The sequence below is a fragment of the Schistocerca gregaria genome, unplaced genomic scaffold (genome assembly GCF_023897955.1).
Source record: "Schistocerca gregaria isolate iqSchGreg1 unplaced genomic scaffold, iqSchGreg1.2 ptg000763l, whole genome shotgun sequence".
Lineage (NCBI taxonomy): Eukaryota > Metazoa > Arthropoda > Insecta > Orthoptera > Acrididae > Schistocerca > Schistocerca gregaria.
In genome coordinates this window covers 46975-63471 of record NW_026062134.1, presented here as the reverse complement: position 1 = coordinate 63471, position 16497 = coordinate 46975, and the positions used below count along the sequence as shown (strand labels likewise).

General features: G+C 42.3%; 1 long non-coding RNA gene across 2 annotated transcripts in view; it reads right to left on the bottom strand.

The window, feature by feature from the left end:
* LOC126321760 (uncharacterized) overlaps positions 1-16497 on the bottom strand; it is a 51393-nt gene that overhangs the window by 19605 nt on the left and 15291 nt on the right. For both annotated transcript variants that reach the window (XR_007558521.1, XR_007558520.1), the window contains exon 3: positions 1842-1990. This is a non-coding gene — a long non-coding RNA (uncharacterized LOC126321760). The remainder of the gene's footprint in view (positions 1-1841; positions 1991-16497) is intronic.

The following is a 16497-nucleotide window of genomic DNA, read 5'->3' as shown; positions in this document are numbered from 1 at the left end:
CACTCTTCGCTCCCACACCCCCCAGTCCTCAACCTTTGCTAGTCCATGTCCTCCACACATCCATCCCATCCCGACCCCACTCCAGCACAGAAACACCTTCTACCCTGCCATCGCACCAATGGGCTTGAGCCGTGGTAAAAAATTGCTGTTTTGAAAAGCACACCGCAGCGCGTAGTGTGAAGCAGTCGTAGTCCGTTTCTGGCGGTGGGGCCACTGCGGCAGTCACAGCTTTGGTGTCTCCCTCTGGTGGGAAAGGGGAAAGGTCGCCTGTTCACGTGCATTTAAGGGGTGCGATGAGTGGGCTCAGTCTCTCATCCCCAGCTTGCTAGTCTGTCTCTCGTCTGAATTTGTGGCGCAGTGAGAGAACTCAACGAGTGGTCGCCCGGTTGGGGGCTTAGTTCCTGCATCTGAATCTGTGCGTTAGGCTGCCAGTCTGCTCGAGTTGCTCAGGCAACTGTCATTGGTGATTGGATAGATCGGTCGGTCGGAAGCGCACTGAGACACAAGGTGACTTGTCCGTCTTGAGCGTCGGCGCACATGAGGTCACCACGCGAGTCCAGTGGGCCGCGCCGTATAGCGAGGGGTAGTGGCTTCGCGGTCGACAAGAGAGCAACAGGAGTCAACCCACTACATCGGTCTGGCCGGTGCGAGCTGCGACACCGTGAGACGGGAGATCGGCGTGCCTTCGTGCGTCCGTCGAAGCAGCAGGCAGCGTACGGTTCGGGAGAACGTTTCCGGGTTGCTGCGCCAGGTCTTCGCCAGAAATCGCAGTTTATTATAAGTTAAGTGATTGGTGATATGTTGTTTAATTTAATTGTTAAATTCTACTTGTTTTCTTGGTGAGGTCCCAGCCGCTTTGTTTTGGGGTCGTCCCACCATTCTTCTCCGTTGGCCCACTCACATGAAGGTGGTTATTTACGAATTGGGTGATCTGTTTTTCCCTTGTGGAGTAGGGGTGGGTTAGAGCAGCCTGCGGCTCGGGTTGTTCGATAATCTGCCTATCAATCTACCATACGTTAATAGCTGCCTGTGTCATGTTCGTCGGATTCGGTGTGTTAACAAATTTACTGCTTGAAGTGTAATGGCATAATTCCTGAAATATGTTTTTATCTTGCCTGTCATCTTGCGAGGCGGTATATGTGTACTGTAGACCATGTTTGGCCAACCTCGTATAATTTTATATAAGACTGCATTTCATGGGCTATTATTTAAATTGTCATTTTAGTATATGAAGTTGCCACCCTTCCACCGTAAGACTTTTCTTAGAAGTTAAAATCAAGTTGCACCTTCGGTGGGAAGTTAATCTTTTAATTTTAGTGTTTTGTACCATTTCCATCCCTCCTACGGGGTGCACAGTTTGTGTACTTGTATATATTGTTCAAACTTTCACTTTAAGCTACTCTGGTGCATTGCAGATTTGCACCTGTGTAGCCTTTCAGAGGTTGTTGCGAGTCGTCACGACTACAGCCGTGTCAGAAGGGAGTGGCAAGGCTCTCAGCCCAAAGCTCGTACACTCAAAAATTTGTTTCCTTCTGCCTCTGAATAAATTATAACTTGATATTTGGAGGGTGCTTTCTGCTTATAATTTTAAATCTGTTTCAAAGAAAAAAAAAGCTTTTAGGAATAAAATTCCCATTTGTTAAAAGCAATTTCATTTTGATTTCATCGGTTACTCCCTGCCAACTACTTCCATGCTCACATACAGTGATTAAATGTGTTAATGTTCTTGACGAATCGCTGGTAAATAAAGTACATTCTTAAGAAAAAATTTAAAAGTAAATTCACGGTTCAGGGCTCTTCCCTCTTCTCTACTGTTCTCCGCTCAGCCAAGCACTACCTACGCTGCTAAGGAGTCGCCGATACCCCCACACGTGGTGAGGGTAGCCAACAATTTAACTGTATGTGGTGATGGCCCTGGACGCATCACCGACAGGTTAGGTGATTTGTGTTGCTGCCTCAATGCCACCTCCAGATGGCTCCCTCAAATTTTCTGCAAGGAAAAACAATGATATGAATCCTGTATATGTAGCATTTTAGGGAACAAGAGCTTTACACTACTATGAAATCTTATCAATATATGACAATATTTATGCAGCTCCTTTCAGATGGTACTTCATTATAGATAACTGCATTATCCGCAAAATGTCTCAGGTTACTGTTAATATTGTGCACAAGGTCAATAATAAACAACATGGGTCCCGACACTACCCTGGGGCACACCCAAAGTCACTCCTACATCTAAAGATGACTCTCCATCCACGGTAACATGTGTTCTCCCAACCACAAAGTCCTCAATCCAATCACAAATTTCACTTGATGCCCCATACAACCATACTTTTAACAATAAGCAAAGGTTTGGTACTGGTTGTGAGCCAAATGCTTTTCAAAAACCAAGAAATGCTGCCTCTAAATCGCTGCCTTCATCAAAGCTTTCAGTATGTCATGTGAGAAAAGTGTGAGTTGGGCTTCATCTGATCGATGTTTTTGGAATCCATGCTGGTTGGCACTAAGGAGGTTGTTCTGTTTGAGATACCTCATTATGTTTGAGCTGAGAATATGTTCTAAGATTATACAACAAATCTACGTCAAGGGTATTGGACAGTAATTTTGTTGATCACTTCTACTACCTCTTTTCGACCAATAGATTATAGTTAGAAGAGGGACTAGCTCAGTATAGAGTATGACAGGGATTCACATCGCCCTGGAGCTCTGTTCAGTTTTAACAATTTCAGGTTTTAACTGAACACCACTGACACCGACATTTATTTCACCCCTCTTTCCAGAGATACGAGGGTTAAATTGGGGCAATTCTCCTGTGTTTTCCTTTGTAATGGAACATTTGAGAACCGAGTTAAGCATTTCAGCTCCTGCTCACGCATTTGCTAGGGAGAGGACACTAACCTTGGCGCCACTAACAGCCTTTACATACGACCATAATTCCTCTGGGTTTTGTGAAACAGCATTTGACAGTATTCCACCACAGTAATCAATGAAAGCTTCATGTATTGCTCTCTTGCCGGTCGAACATGTTTCATTTAGCATATCTCTATAGCCCTACACTTTGTTTTACACCTATTACGCAGTAATCACTGTTTCTTTGTAAGTTTCTTGACAGTGATTGTATACCATGGACGTTCCCTCCCATTATGAACTGTTCTACTGGTTACATACCTATCCAGTGTCTGTTTAACTATTCTTTTAAACTTTGGACATAGTTCCTCTACATGCTCCTCTCCTGTGCTTAAAGTTTCAAGTTTCTCACAGTGCTCTGACACTACTGATATTTTATCTAGTTAACTGAACATATATCTCCGTTACATCAAGAGATAAGTGGGCGACAGAAGGATCCAATTATTTATGCCAATCTCCGATGCTGAGTCTTACCTAAATAATCTCACATGCACCTTCCAATTTCTATCTCAGTTGATTTGAGTTTTACATTAGCCTATCCTTTCGATACAGACTTAAATTTACCTAAATATATCACTGATACCAATTTCAAGTTTCAACCACCTTTCTGTACCGCACTATGTGAGCTTCACTAGTTTTGAAGGGCACTTCTAACCAGCACTCTGTTGCGAATGCTCTGACAGTTAACTACAAGGATTTTTACTGGAGAAATTTCTAATTAGTATTTTGATGTGTATTCACTATGCTCGTTAATCACACTAGCTGCTACACAGCTGCACTCACATATAAGTAGTTTTGTTATGATGAGGGATCGTGAGCAAGTAAACTGTTGAATGTGCAATAATGTCAGCTACAGTAAATATCTATCTGTTCAGTTAAGCATAGTTCGTCATGTGCATATGATACAGTTCAAAAGGCAAAGAAAAAATACCTTTTCGAAAGAGTAATTTTTGTTCCATATTTCGCAATATATTTTTCACATCAGTAAGCCTCCTATACAAATTATGTACGTTATTAACAACTGTTTACGAAGCCATATAACATGTTATGGTTCATTACATCAAATTAACAATGGCATCTTAGATAACAAAAATTCTCAGTATTTTTAGAAGAAACACCTCTTTAAGCTGTGTGTGTTTTTAGATAATTAAAGACTAACACATAGATCAAAACGGAACTAGGTTAAACGAGAGAAGAAAAGCCGGCATGTAAGACAACCCATTGAAACATTTGGAGGACTATATTACACATTTCATATTTAGCAGGTAATTTTAATTACTCTCTAGACATACTGAGAAAATTTAAAATAAATATTTGATACTGTAGTGGACTGTGCACTGTTATGAAACTTACTGGTAGATTAAATCTGTATACTGGACCGGGACTCAAACCCAGAACCTCGCATTTTGAGGGTACTGCTCTTTTTGATTAAACTACCCAGATTTGACTCACAACCCACCCTCGTAGCTTTAATTCCTACCTTTCATATTTCACCCAAGTTCTGCATGTCTGTAGGAAGCAACAGTCTGCAGTATACTTCCTTCCACAAGTGCTGTGTATGCAGGAGAACTACTGTGAAGTTTGCAAGATAGGAAGCATACTTGCGAAGGTACGTTTTGAGTCACGCCTGTATACATAGCTCATTTGGTATGAGACTTACCCCACAGAAGGCAAGGTTACTGGTTCCTGTCCAGGTCTGGCTTGCAGTTTCAATCTGCCAAGGAGTTTCAGTGAGAAAATCAGTTCAGTAAGTTCACTAGGATAAGAAAAGCTGTACACAAAAGAAGTGATACAGAGAACTTTGAGAAATGAAAATTTCACCACATCCCCACCAAAATACTTTGAATATAATCCTGATCCTTGAAAGCAAAAGATGGTGTAGAATAATTGATACCTGCAACAAGATACTAAAAAGTTGTGGCCTTACTCCATGTAATGTTTTTGGGAACATATTTGGTACATCACTCATACAGAAAACATTTCCCCAACAGGTTAAAATATGCCTTTGTTGGACATCTGTTACTTTGAAGCTTTCAATACTGCTTTATCTACTCGCATCCAAACACTGCCTTCCAACCTGAGCAACAGCACAGATCCCTTACCATATCACTCGCTGCAGCCTTCAGTCCATAACTACAGACACGAAACAAGTCCCGTCAGTGTTTTGTTCTCTTTCTGTTTGCACACGCGTAAGGTTACATACCGCAACATCATCTGATTGACTGTAGGAAGGCACCCACATGTCAATTGGTGGATTGTATTATTGTCCGCATGTTTAAGGCTCCAGTTTGAAGATGGATATGATGGTCCAAAGCTAGTCGCCACAAAAAACTGACTGTTCTCACAACTGTGATGGATATTTGGGAGGGGGGAGACATATTAATGTTCGAATACACTATTAGGGACGTGCTGCTTGACACAGTCACATAGATTAAATGTCTAGGTGAAACATTGCAAAGGAACATGAAATTGAATGACTGCATACGGTCAGCTGTGTGGAAAGGGAACAATAGATTTAGGTTTATTGTGACGTCTACAATCGTTTGTACCATTTATAAAGAAGATAATGTACAGAACATTTGTGCTACCCATTCTCAGCTACTATTTCAGTATTTGGAATTCCAACGAGAGAGGATTAAAGGAGGACATTGAAGCAATTCAGGTGTGCTTATTCTGTTACAGGTAGAGATACATTCGATCAAAGGCAAATATTACAAAAGTTCTGTGGTAACTCAATTGGCAATTCCCAAAGGGAAGAAGAATTATTTTCATGAAACAGTCCTAAGATGTAGGTATAAGTTATCACATTGTGGGCTGAACCCAATCTCAGGTACTAGTAGGTTCAACTGACTGTGTCACAATACGTCTGCTTCACGTCTGCTGTGCAGCGAGCTATCTTAAATTAAGTATTAACTGTATTTTTCTTACTTGTCACTTCTTCTTCTGCGTGTTTTTGCTTTTAGGAAGCTTTAATAGTCGAGTGCTATTAAGTGTTCCATAGATCTCGTGTTTTTTTGAATACAGTCAGAGAGAGTCCCTTTAGTCAGCCATAGTGCCAGTAGTGTCAGTGTCGCCCTAACCGCCGTCTGCTTCACGTCTGCTGTGTGCGAGCTACCTTAATTTAAGTATTATCTGTATTTTTCTTACTTGTCACTTCTTCTTCTGCGTGTTTTTGCTTTTAGGAAGCCTTAATAGTCGAGTGCTATTAAGTGTTCCATAGATCTCGTGTTTGTTTAGAATACAGTCAGAGTGTCCCTTTAGTCAGCCATAGTGCTAGTAGTGCTAGTGTTTGTTTTGAATACAGTCCAGAGACAGGTAGTGCTATTTTCCTTGTTTTCTACAAGAAGTGGTTAGCAATCACAGTTTTGAATTAGCAGTCTATTTAAAAGTTTATTAACACTCTATAGTAAATTGATTTCTTAGGATGGATAGGATGTGTGGCTGCTGTGTACGGACGCAGGAGGAACTGGCCACTCTTCGCGAACAGCTGAGCGTGTTGATGGCTGCGGTCAGCCGTCTTCAGGCTGCTGCCTCGGAGTGTAGCGGCAGTGGGGAGTCTGGTGCGTCGCACACCCCAGGTGTTACATGCTTCACCCACTGTCCCTGCTGTCGAGACATCTTCGCGGGTACCGGGCGCGGTTGGGCCACCCTCTCCCCAAGGGGAGTGGCGGGTTCAGCGGCGTTCGCGGCGCACGAGGCGGAGGGTCAATGTGGAGGCTGGCCGTGTGGCATCACCCGCTCTGCCTGTGAGTGGACATGTGGCTGCTCCTTCAGCAAGGTCCGAGCAGGCACACGGGGGGAGGGGTTTATTAGTTATTGGGAGCTCCAACGTTAGGCGGGTGATGGAGCCCCTTAGGGAAATAGCGGAAAGGTCGGGGAAGAAGGCCAGTGTTCACTCTGTCTGCTTGCCGGGGGGTCTCATCCGAGATGTGGAGGAGGCCCTACCGGCGGCGATAGAGAGCACTGGGTGCACCCGACTGCAAATTGTTGCTCATGTCGGCACCAATGACTCCTGCCGTCTGGGTTCAGAGGTCATCCTCAGTTTGTACAGGCGGTTGGCGGAGTTGGTGAAGGCGGAAAGCCTCGCTCGCGGGGTGGAATCTGAGCTAACTATTTGTAGTATCGTTCCCAGAACCGATCGCGGTGCTCTGGTTTGGAGCCGAGTGGAAGGCTTAAACCAGAGGCTCAGACGATTCTGCGGAGAGCTGGGGTGCAAATTTCTCGACCTCCGCTATCGGGTGGAGAAATGTAGAGTCCCCCTGAATAGGTCAGGCGTGCACTACACGCCGGAAGCGGCTACGAGGGTAGCGGAGTACGTGTGGAGTGCACATGGGGTTTTTTTAGGTTAGAGAATTCCCTCCCTAGGCCCGACAAGACGCCTCCTGAGACGCGGCAAGGCAGGAGTAGGCAAAATGCAACAAGGAATAACAATATTAATGTGCTTATAGTAAACTGCAGGAGCGCCTATAGAAAGGTCCCAGAACTGCTCTCATTAATAAACGGTCACAACGCCCATATAGTACTAGGAACAGAAAGTTGGCTGAAACCAGACGTAAACAGTAATGAAATCCTAAACTCGGATTGGAATGTATACCGCAGAGATAGGCTGGACAGTGAAGGGGGAGGCGTGTTTATAGTGATAAGAAGTGCAATAGTATCGAAGGAAATTGACGGAGATTCGAATTGTGAAATGATTTGGGTGAAGGTCACGGTTGAAGCAGGCTCAGACATGGTAATTGGATGTCTCTATAGGCCCCCGGGCTCAGCAGCTGTTGTGGCTCAGCAGCTGAAGAATAATTTGGAAAATATTTCGAGTAGATTTCCCCACCATGTTATAGTTCTGGGTGGAGATTTTAATTTGCCGGATATAGACTGGGAGACTCAAACGTTCATAACGGGTGGCAGGGACAAAGAATCCAGTGAAATATTTTTAAGTGCTTTATCTGAAAACTACCTTGAGCAGTTAAACAGAAAACCGACTCGTGGCGATAACATATTAGACCTTCTGGTGACAAACAGACCCGAACTATTTGAATCAGTTAATGCAGAACAGGGAATCAGCGATCATAAAGCGGTTACTGCATCGATGATTTCAATCGTAAATAGAAATATTAAAAAAGGTAGGAAGATTTTTCTGTTTAGCAAAAGTGACAAAAAGCAGATTTCAGAGTACTTGGTGGCTCAACACAAAAGTTTTGTCTCAAGTACAGACAGTGTTGACGATCAGTGGACCAAGTTCAAAACCATGGTACAATATGCGTTAGATGAGTATGTGCCAAGCAAGATCGTAAGAGATGGGAAAGAGCCACCGTGGTACAACAACCGAGTTAGAAAACTGCTGCGGAAGCAAAGGGAACTTCACAGCAAACATAAACATAGCCAAAGCCTTGCAGACAAACAAAAATTACGCGAAGCGAAATGCAGTGTGAGGAGGGCTATGCGAGAGGCTTTCAATGAATTCGAAAGTAAAATTCTATGTACTGACTTGGCAGAAAATCCTAAGAAATTTTGGTCCTATGTCAAAGCGGTAGGTGGATCAAAACAAAATGTCCAGACACTCTGTGACCAAAATGGTACTGAAACAGAGGATGACAGACTAAAGGCCGAATTACTAAATGTCTTCTTCCAAAGCTGTTTCACAGAGGAAGACTGCACTGTGCTTCCTTCTCTAGATTGTCGCATAGTTGACAAAATGGTAGATATCGAAGTAGACGACAGAGGGATAGAGAAACAATTAAAATCGCTCAAAAGAGGAAAGGCCGCTGGTCCTGATGGGATACCAGTTCGATTTTACACAGAGTACGCGAAGGAACTTGCCCCCCTTCTTGCAGCGGTGTACCGTAGGTCTCTAGAAGAGCGAAGCGTTCCAAAGGATTGGAAAAGGGCACAAGTCATCCCCGTTTTCAAGAAGGGACGTCGAACAGATGTGCAGAACTATAGACCTATATCTCTAACGTCGATCAGTTGTAGAATTTTGGAACACGTATTATGTTCAAGTATAATGTCTTTTCTGGAGACTAGAAATCTACTCTGTAGGAATCAGCATGGGTTTCGAAAAAGACGGTCGTGTGAAACCCAGCTCGCGCTATTCGTCCACGAGACTCAGAGGGCCATAGACACGGGTTCACAGGTAAATGCCGTGTTTCTTGACTTCCACAAGGCATTTCACACAGTTCCCCATAGTCGTTTAATGAACAAAGTAAGAGCATACGGACTATCAGATCAATTGTGTGATTGGATTGAGGAGTTCCTAGATAACAGAACGCAGCATGTCATTCTCAATGGAGAGAAGTCTTCCGAAGTAAAAGTGATTTCAGGTGTGGCGCAGGGGAGTGTCATAGGACCATTGCTATTCACAATATACATAAATGACCTGGTGGATGACATCGGAAGTTCACTGAGGCTTTTTGCAGATGATGCTGTGGTGTATCGAGAGGTTGCAACAATGGAAAATTGTACTGAAATGCAGCAGGATCTGCAGCGAATTGACGCATGGTGCAGGGAATGGCAATTGAATCTCAATGTAGACAAGTGTAACGTGCTGAGAATACATAGAAAGATAGGTCCCTTATCATTTAGCTACAAAATAGCAGGTCAGCAACTGGAAGGAGTTAATTCCATAAATTATCTGGGAGTACTCATTAGGAGTGATTTAAAATGGAATGATCATATAAAGTTGATCGTCGGTAAAGCAGATGCCAGACAGATTCATTGGAAGAATCCTAAGGAAATGCAATCTGACAACAAAGGAAGTAGGTTACAGTACGCTTGTTCGCCCAATGCTTGAATACTGCTCAGCAGTGTGGGATCCGCACCAGGTAGGGTTGATAGAAGAGATAGAGAAGATCCAACGGAGAGCAGCGCGCTTCGTTACAGGATCATTTAGTAATTGCGAAAGCGTTACGGAGATGATAGATAAACTCCAGTGGAAGACTCTGCAGGAGAGACGCTCAGTAGCTCGGTGCAGGCTTTTGTTAAAAGTTTTGAGAACATACCTTCACCGAAGAGTCAAGCAGTATATTGCTCCCTCCTACGTATATCTCGCGAAGAGACCATGAGGATAAAATCAGAGAGATTAGAGCCCACACAGAAGCATACCGACAATCCTTCTTTCCACGTACAATACGAGACTGGAATAGAAGGGAGAACCGATAGAGGTACTCGGGGTACCCTCCGCCACACACCGTCAGGTGGTCTGCGGAGTATGGATGTAGATGTAGATGAATAGATTTCAGTAAGTACTCCTTATCGATCCATAATTTTTCAAAATTTGCGAAGGTAAAGTACTCCAGGGTTTCCACCAACATGTGTATATTGTGGGCAGAGTAATGTGGCCAGTAGATTTGCAGTCAGTTGGACAAGCGTGGGGAGAGCAGCAGTGGTTGGGGGTTGCGGACTGGGAAATGTCGGGCACTACGAGACATCATTGGCCGGCACTGACAGGTGCACACACCTTGCATTTTTCTCAAAGAACTTCACTGAAACTGTCTAGCTAAAAAATCATTTCACAGTACTTGTAGCCTTACGTGACAGCATAACGAAGTGCCCATCATTTCATTAATAGAGATAATGTGACATTGTGCATTTAAGTCACACACTGCACCAAATTGCTAAGTTTTTAATGAAAAATTGGGGTCTCTACAATTTTGAGTTTGATGCATATTACATTATATGTTGTTATTATTAAATTCAGCGAAACCATTTAATTCTTCATTAGATTTGGGAGGACACGTGTGACCAAACTCTAGAAAGTTTATTTTATGCAAGGCACTCATTTGCGAACTGGAATGTAATGAGATGAAGTCCTTTTGAAACTGGCACTCCTACTTCCTCATTCTTTGGTTGTAGTATGCGAACTACAAATTTATGTTTCATCAATATATATAGGTCAACAATCTTCATAGCACTTTAATTTATTCAAATAGACACGACGTTTACTATGTATTTCTAAACGTTCTACAAACACTTTCCTGTTACCTGCTGTTTAACACCATATGGTAAATATTACACATGTTAATTACATGATAATGTCCTACTAATACATTGACATTAAAGAAACTGGCACACCTGAAGTCACACTTGTGGGAGCAGGTACTGTAATGAAGAAATACATATTTAACCTTGTCACAAAAAAAAGTGGCTATTGGTGGTGCATGAAAATTGTGTCTCAGCTTGCACACAACTTATCTGTTGAAATCACCTACATCTATGGTTTTTTCCCCCTCTTTATTCTGTCCCCCCACCCCTCCTGGAGTAGAGAAATCCCAGAGCTATTGGGAACTACTACTTTGCCCTCTCTTCACTCTTCTTATTGTCCAAAGTGAAACAGGCATAGCAGCTTAAATTACTTCTATGGTACTTTTTATTGGGATTTTTATCCCCCGTTTTGCCTCTTCCAACAGGAACTTAATTATGTTGTAAACAATCTCTCATTCCTGGCTATACAGAACTCTTTCTGCACCTACAGTGCTTGGAGACCGGGATGCCATGCTGCGTGTCGCAGTATCACCGCCAGATGAGCACAAGATGCAGACAGTAGTGGACTGAGGTGGCCTCGCCTCCTGAACAAACGAATGAACTTGCCCAGCATTTCAGACAAAAATTCATCCATGCAAATCGCACAATATCCTGCCCGGAGTCTAGTAATGGAGTACTCAGTCAATCACAACTTTAAAATCTGTGAGCTATCACCAGTCGGGGATCTCTTGTGAACTATCAAAGGCATCTGATGGCGCCAATGGCAGCACTGTTATAGAGAAGTTCAACTTGCATGAAACACATGGTTCAGCACATACCTGGCTACATTCCTATGTAAGGGAACCTCGACAGAATGGCCTGTAGTTTTTCATAGTACTTTGAAATTTAATAACTCAAAAGCCTGGAATGTAACTTTAATGACAAACCGAGTATACTGTAAAGTGTCAGCAGAAAACACACATAAAAGACAGCAGTAATTGGCAAGCTTTTTGAGCCAGTGGCTCCTCTTTCAGGAAGAAGGTTTGAGGAGAAAGGATGATGGGTGAAGGGAAAGGACTGGAGAGGTCTAGGAAAAAGGGTTGATTTCAGGAACGTCAGCCAGATCCACGGGTTAGGAGAGACATAGCGTACAAGATGAGAAGCATAAACTCCTCCTCATCCTAAAGTCTCCCCTGCCAGCGGTTCTGGGTGACTTTCTTGAAATCTACCCCTTTTCCAAGACATCTCCAGTCCTTTCACTTCACCCTTCTTCCTTCCCCTTCAACTCTTCTGCCTAAAGGAGCCAATGGCTCCAAAAGCTTACCAATTGCAACCGTCTCACGTGTGTGTTCTGCCGCCACTTGGTTAGTAGATTTATTATCTAACCAATTAAATAATTTTGTCAAGAATTGGTTGTTTGCATTGTTATATTTAGTATATTTAAGAAAATTTAAAAACTTTGGATTACTTAGTGATGTGAACATTGATTTTTATCTTACGTACTGAACTGTGTGTAATTATTATTATTATTTTAGATACACTGTACTTCCACACTACTCAAAATAAAAGATAAAAACATATTTTATTCTTTTAATTGGTAAATTGTTAAAACAGTAAACCATGGATATTTGCCAATTTGTTGTTTTGTGTATTTAAGAAACATGTGTTTCAGAAGTCTATTTTTTCTCCTAATAATTTAAGAACATACGACATGCTCCAGCATAAAATACTTAATACATGGGTGACTAATGTGGTTCCCTTTGTAGACAAGCAGTAATATTATTATTCATGGAAAATTTTGTTTTTGTACTTTTAGTTTTGAATGAGATAACGATACCTAATTCCGCAAAAACATTGATTATGGGAAACCAAAACTAAAGATTTGCATGCCTTTATTACCTCCCTGGTTTGTCTGACAAATAGGTTCCACATGCTGCCTGTGGCTGACACTGTCTCTGAGCCAGATGCTGTCACTTGTCCTGTTTCAGATGAAACCTCTGAGCCTGCAAAATCCGGACATTCACAGAAGGTGGGATTATTGATAGTCGGGAGCTGCAATGTCAGGTTCGTTATCGTGCTCCTGAGAAACACGACTGCCAAAAAGGGAAAGAAACTCAACATGCACTCTGTGTGCGTACTGGGTGGAGTCATTCCAGATGTGGAACGGGTCCTCTCAGATGCAATGAAGGGTACAGGGTGAAGCCAACTGCAGGTGGCCGCTCATGTCGTTACCAATAATGTGTGTCAATTTGGATCAGAAGAGAATATCTCTGGTTTTGAGCAGCTAACAAAAGTGGTAAAGGCTGCCAGTCTTGCTTGCAAGATGAAAGCAGAGCTAACCATTTGCAGCATAGTCAACAGGACCAATTGTGGACCTCTGATACAGAGGCGTGTAGAGGGTCTGAATCAAGAGGCTCAGACAGTTCTGCAACCGTGTAGGCTGCAATTCCTCGACTTGTGTCAAAGGGTGGTTGGGTTTCGTGTTCCGTTGAATAGGTCAGCTGTCCATTATGCAAACGAGGCAGCTACGTGGGTAGCAGGGGCTGTGGAGTGTGGATTGGGTAGTTTTTTAGGTCAGAGGGTCTCTGGAAAACACAAAAAGGGCTTCGGTCACAAAGGGTGCAGGCCGAACATAGGAAGAATATAGATACAGGAACCATCAGTGTAACAGTTGTCAACTGTCATAGCCATGTTGGGAAAGTACCAGAGCTCCAAGCGTGAATAGAAAGCACTGATGCTCAAATCATTACAGGCACGGAAAGCTGGCTAAAGCCAGATATAAGCTCAGCCGAAATTTTTCCGAAGAATCTAATGATGTTCTGAATGGATAGGCTAAACACAGTTGGCAGAGGCGTGTCATTGTTGTTGGAAGTAGTTTATCTCGTTGCGAAATCTAAGTAGATAGTTCCTGTGAGTTACTATGGGCACAGGTCATTGTTGGCAACCGGAAATAAATAATAATTGGTTCCTTTTACAGACCTCTCAATTCAGATGATACAGTTGCTGAAAGGTTGAAAGAAAACTTGTGTTTTATTTCAAACACATACCCGACCCATATGATAATAGTTGGTGGTGACTAATTTACCCCTCAATATGTTCGAAAAATACATGTTTAATTCCAGCAGTACACAAAACATCATTTGAAATTGTGCTAAACATATTCTCTGAAAATTATTTCAGAGCAGTTAGTTCATGAGCCCACACGAATAGTAAACGGTTGTGAAAACACACTTGACCTCTTAGCAGCAAATAATCCTGAGTTAATAACGAGCATCAAAACGGACACAGGGATTAGTGAACACAGGATTGTCATAGCGAGACTGAATATTGTAACCCTCAAATGAGATGTAGATTAAAACTGAAGAAACTGCAAAAACGTGGGAATTTAAGGAGATGGGATCTGGACAAACTGATTAAACCAGAGGTTGTACAGAGTTTCAGAGAGAGCATAAGGGAACAATTGACAGGAATGGAGGAAACAAATACAGTAGAAGAAGAATGGGTAGCTCTGAAGGATGATGTAGTGAAAGCAGCAGAGGATCAAGTATGTAAAAAGACGAGGGTTAGTAGAAATCCTTGGGTAACAGAAGAAATATTGAATTTAATTGATGAAAGGAGAAAATATAAAAATGCAATAAATGAAGTAGGCAAAAAGGAATAGAAACGTCTCAAAAATGAGATTGACAGGAAGTGCTAAATGGCTAAGCAGGGATGGCTAGAGGACACATTTAAGGATGTAGAGGCTTATCTCACTAGGGGTAAGATAGATACTGCCTACAGGAAAATTAAGGAGACCTTTGGAGAAAAGAGAACCACTTTTGAATATCAAAGGCTCAGATGGAAACCCAGTTCTAAGCACAGAAGGGAAAAGCAGAAAGGTGGAATGAGTATATAGAGGATCTCTACAAGGGTTATGTACTTGAGGACAATATTCTGGAAATGGAAGAGAATGTAGATGAAGACGAAATGGGAGATACAATACTGTGTGAAGAGTTTGACAGAGCACTGATAGACCTGAGTCGAAACAAGGCCCCGGGAGTAGACAACATTCCATTAGAACCACTGACAGCTTTGGGAGAGCCAGTCCTGACAAAACTTTACCATCTGGTGAGCTAGATGTATGAGACAGGCGAATTACCCTCAGACTTCAAGAAGCATATATTAATTCCAATACCAAAGAAAGTAGGTGTTGACAGATGTGAAAATTACCAAACAATCAGTTTAATAAGCAAGAGTTGCAAAATACTAACGCAAATTCTTTACAGGCGAATGGAAAAATCAGTAGAAGCCAACCTTGGGGAAGATGAGTTTGGATTCCGTAGAAATATTGGAACACATGAGGCAATACTGACCTTACGACTTATCTTACAAGAAAGATTAAGGAAAGGCAAACCTACGTTTCTAGCATTTGTAGACTTAAAGAAAGCTTTTGACAATGTTGACTGGAATACTCTCTTTCAAATTCTAAAGGTGGCAGTGGTAAAATGCAGGGAGCGAAAGGCTATTTACAATTTGTACAGAAACCAGATGGCAGTTATTAGAGTCTAGGGGCATGAATAGGAAGCAGTGGTTGGGAAAGGAGTGAGACAGGGTTGTAGCCTCTCCCTGATGTTATTCAATCTGTATATTGAACAAGCATTGAAGGAAACAAAAGAAAAATTCAAAGTAGGTATTAAAGTCCACAGAGAAGAAATAAAAACATTTAGGTTCGCCGATGACATTGTAATTCTGTCAGAGACAGCATTGTAATTCTGTCAGAGACAGCAAAGGACTTGAAAGAGCAGTTGAACGGAATGGACAGTGTCTTGAAAGGAGGGTATAAGATGAACATCAACAAAAGCAAAACGAGGATAATGGAATGTAGTCGAATTACGTTGGGTGATGCTGAGGGAATTAGATTATGAAATGAGACAATTAAAGTAGTCAATGAGTTTTGCTACTTGAGGAGCTAAATAACTGATGATCGTCAAAGTAGAGAGGATTTAAAATGTAGACTAGCCATGGGAAGGAAAGCGTTTCTGAAGAAGAGAAATTTGTTAACATCGAGTGTCGATTTAAGTGTCAGGAAGTCTTTTCTGAATGTATTTGTATGGAGTGTAGCCATGTATGAAAGTGAAACATGGACGATAAATAGCTTAGACAAGAAGAGAATAGAAGCTTTCTAATTGTGGTGCTACAGAAGAATGCTGAAGATTAGATGGGTAGATCACATAACTAATGAGGAAGTACTGAATAGGATTGGGGAGAAGAGAAGTTTGTGGCACGACTTGACTAGAAGAAGAGATCGGTTGCTAAGGCATATTCTGAGGCATCAAGGGATCACCGATTTGGCATTGGAGGGCAGCGTGGAGGGTAAAAATCGTAGAGGGAGATCAAGAGATGAATACACTAAGCAGATTCAAAAGGACGTAGGTTGCAGTAGGTACTGGGAGATGAAGAAGCTTGCACAAGATAGAGTAGCATGGAGAGCTGCATCAAACCCGTCTCAGGACTGAAGACGACCACCACCACCACCACCACCACCACCACCACCACCACCACCACCACCACCACAACAACAACAACAACAACCCTCAAATCCTCCAAAAATAAATGAAAAAGATACCTATTGAAAAAAGCAGATAAAAATTC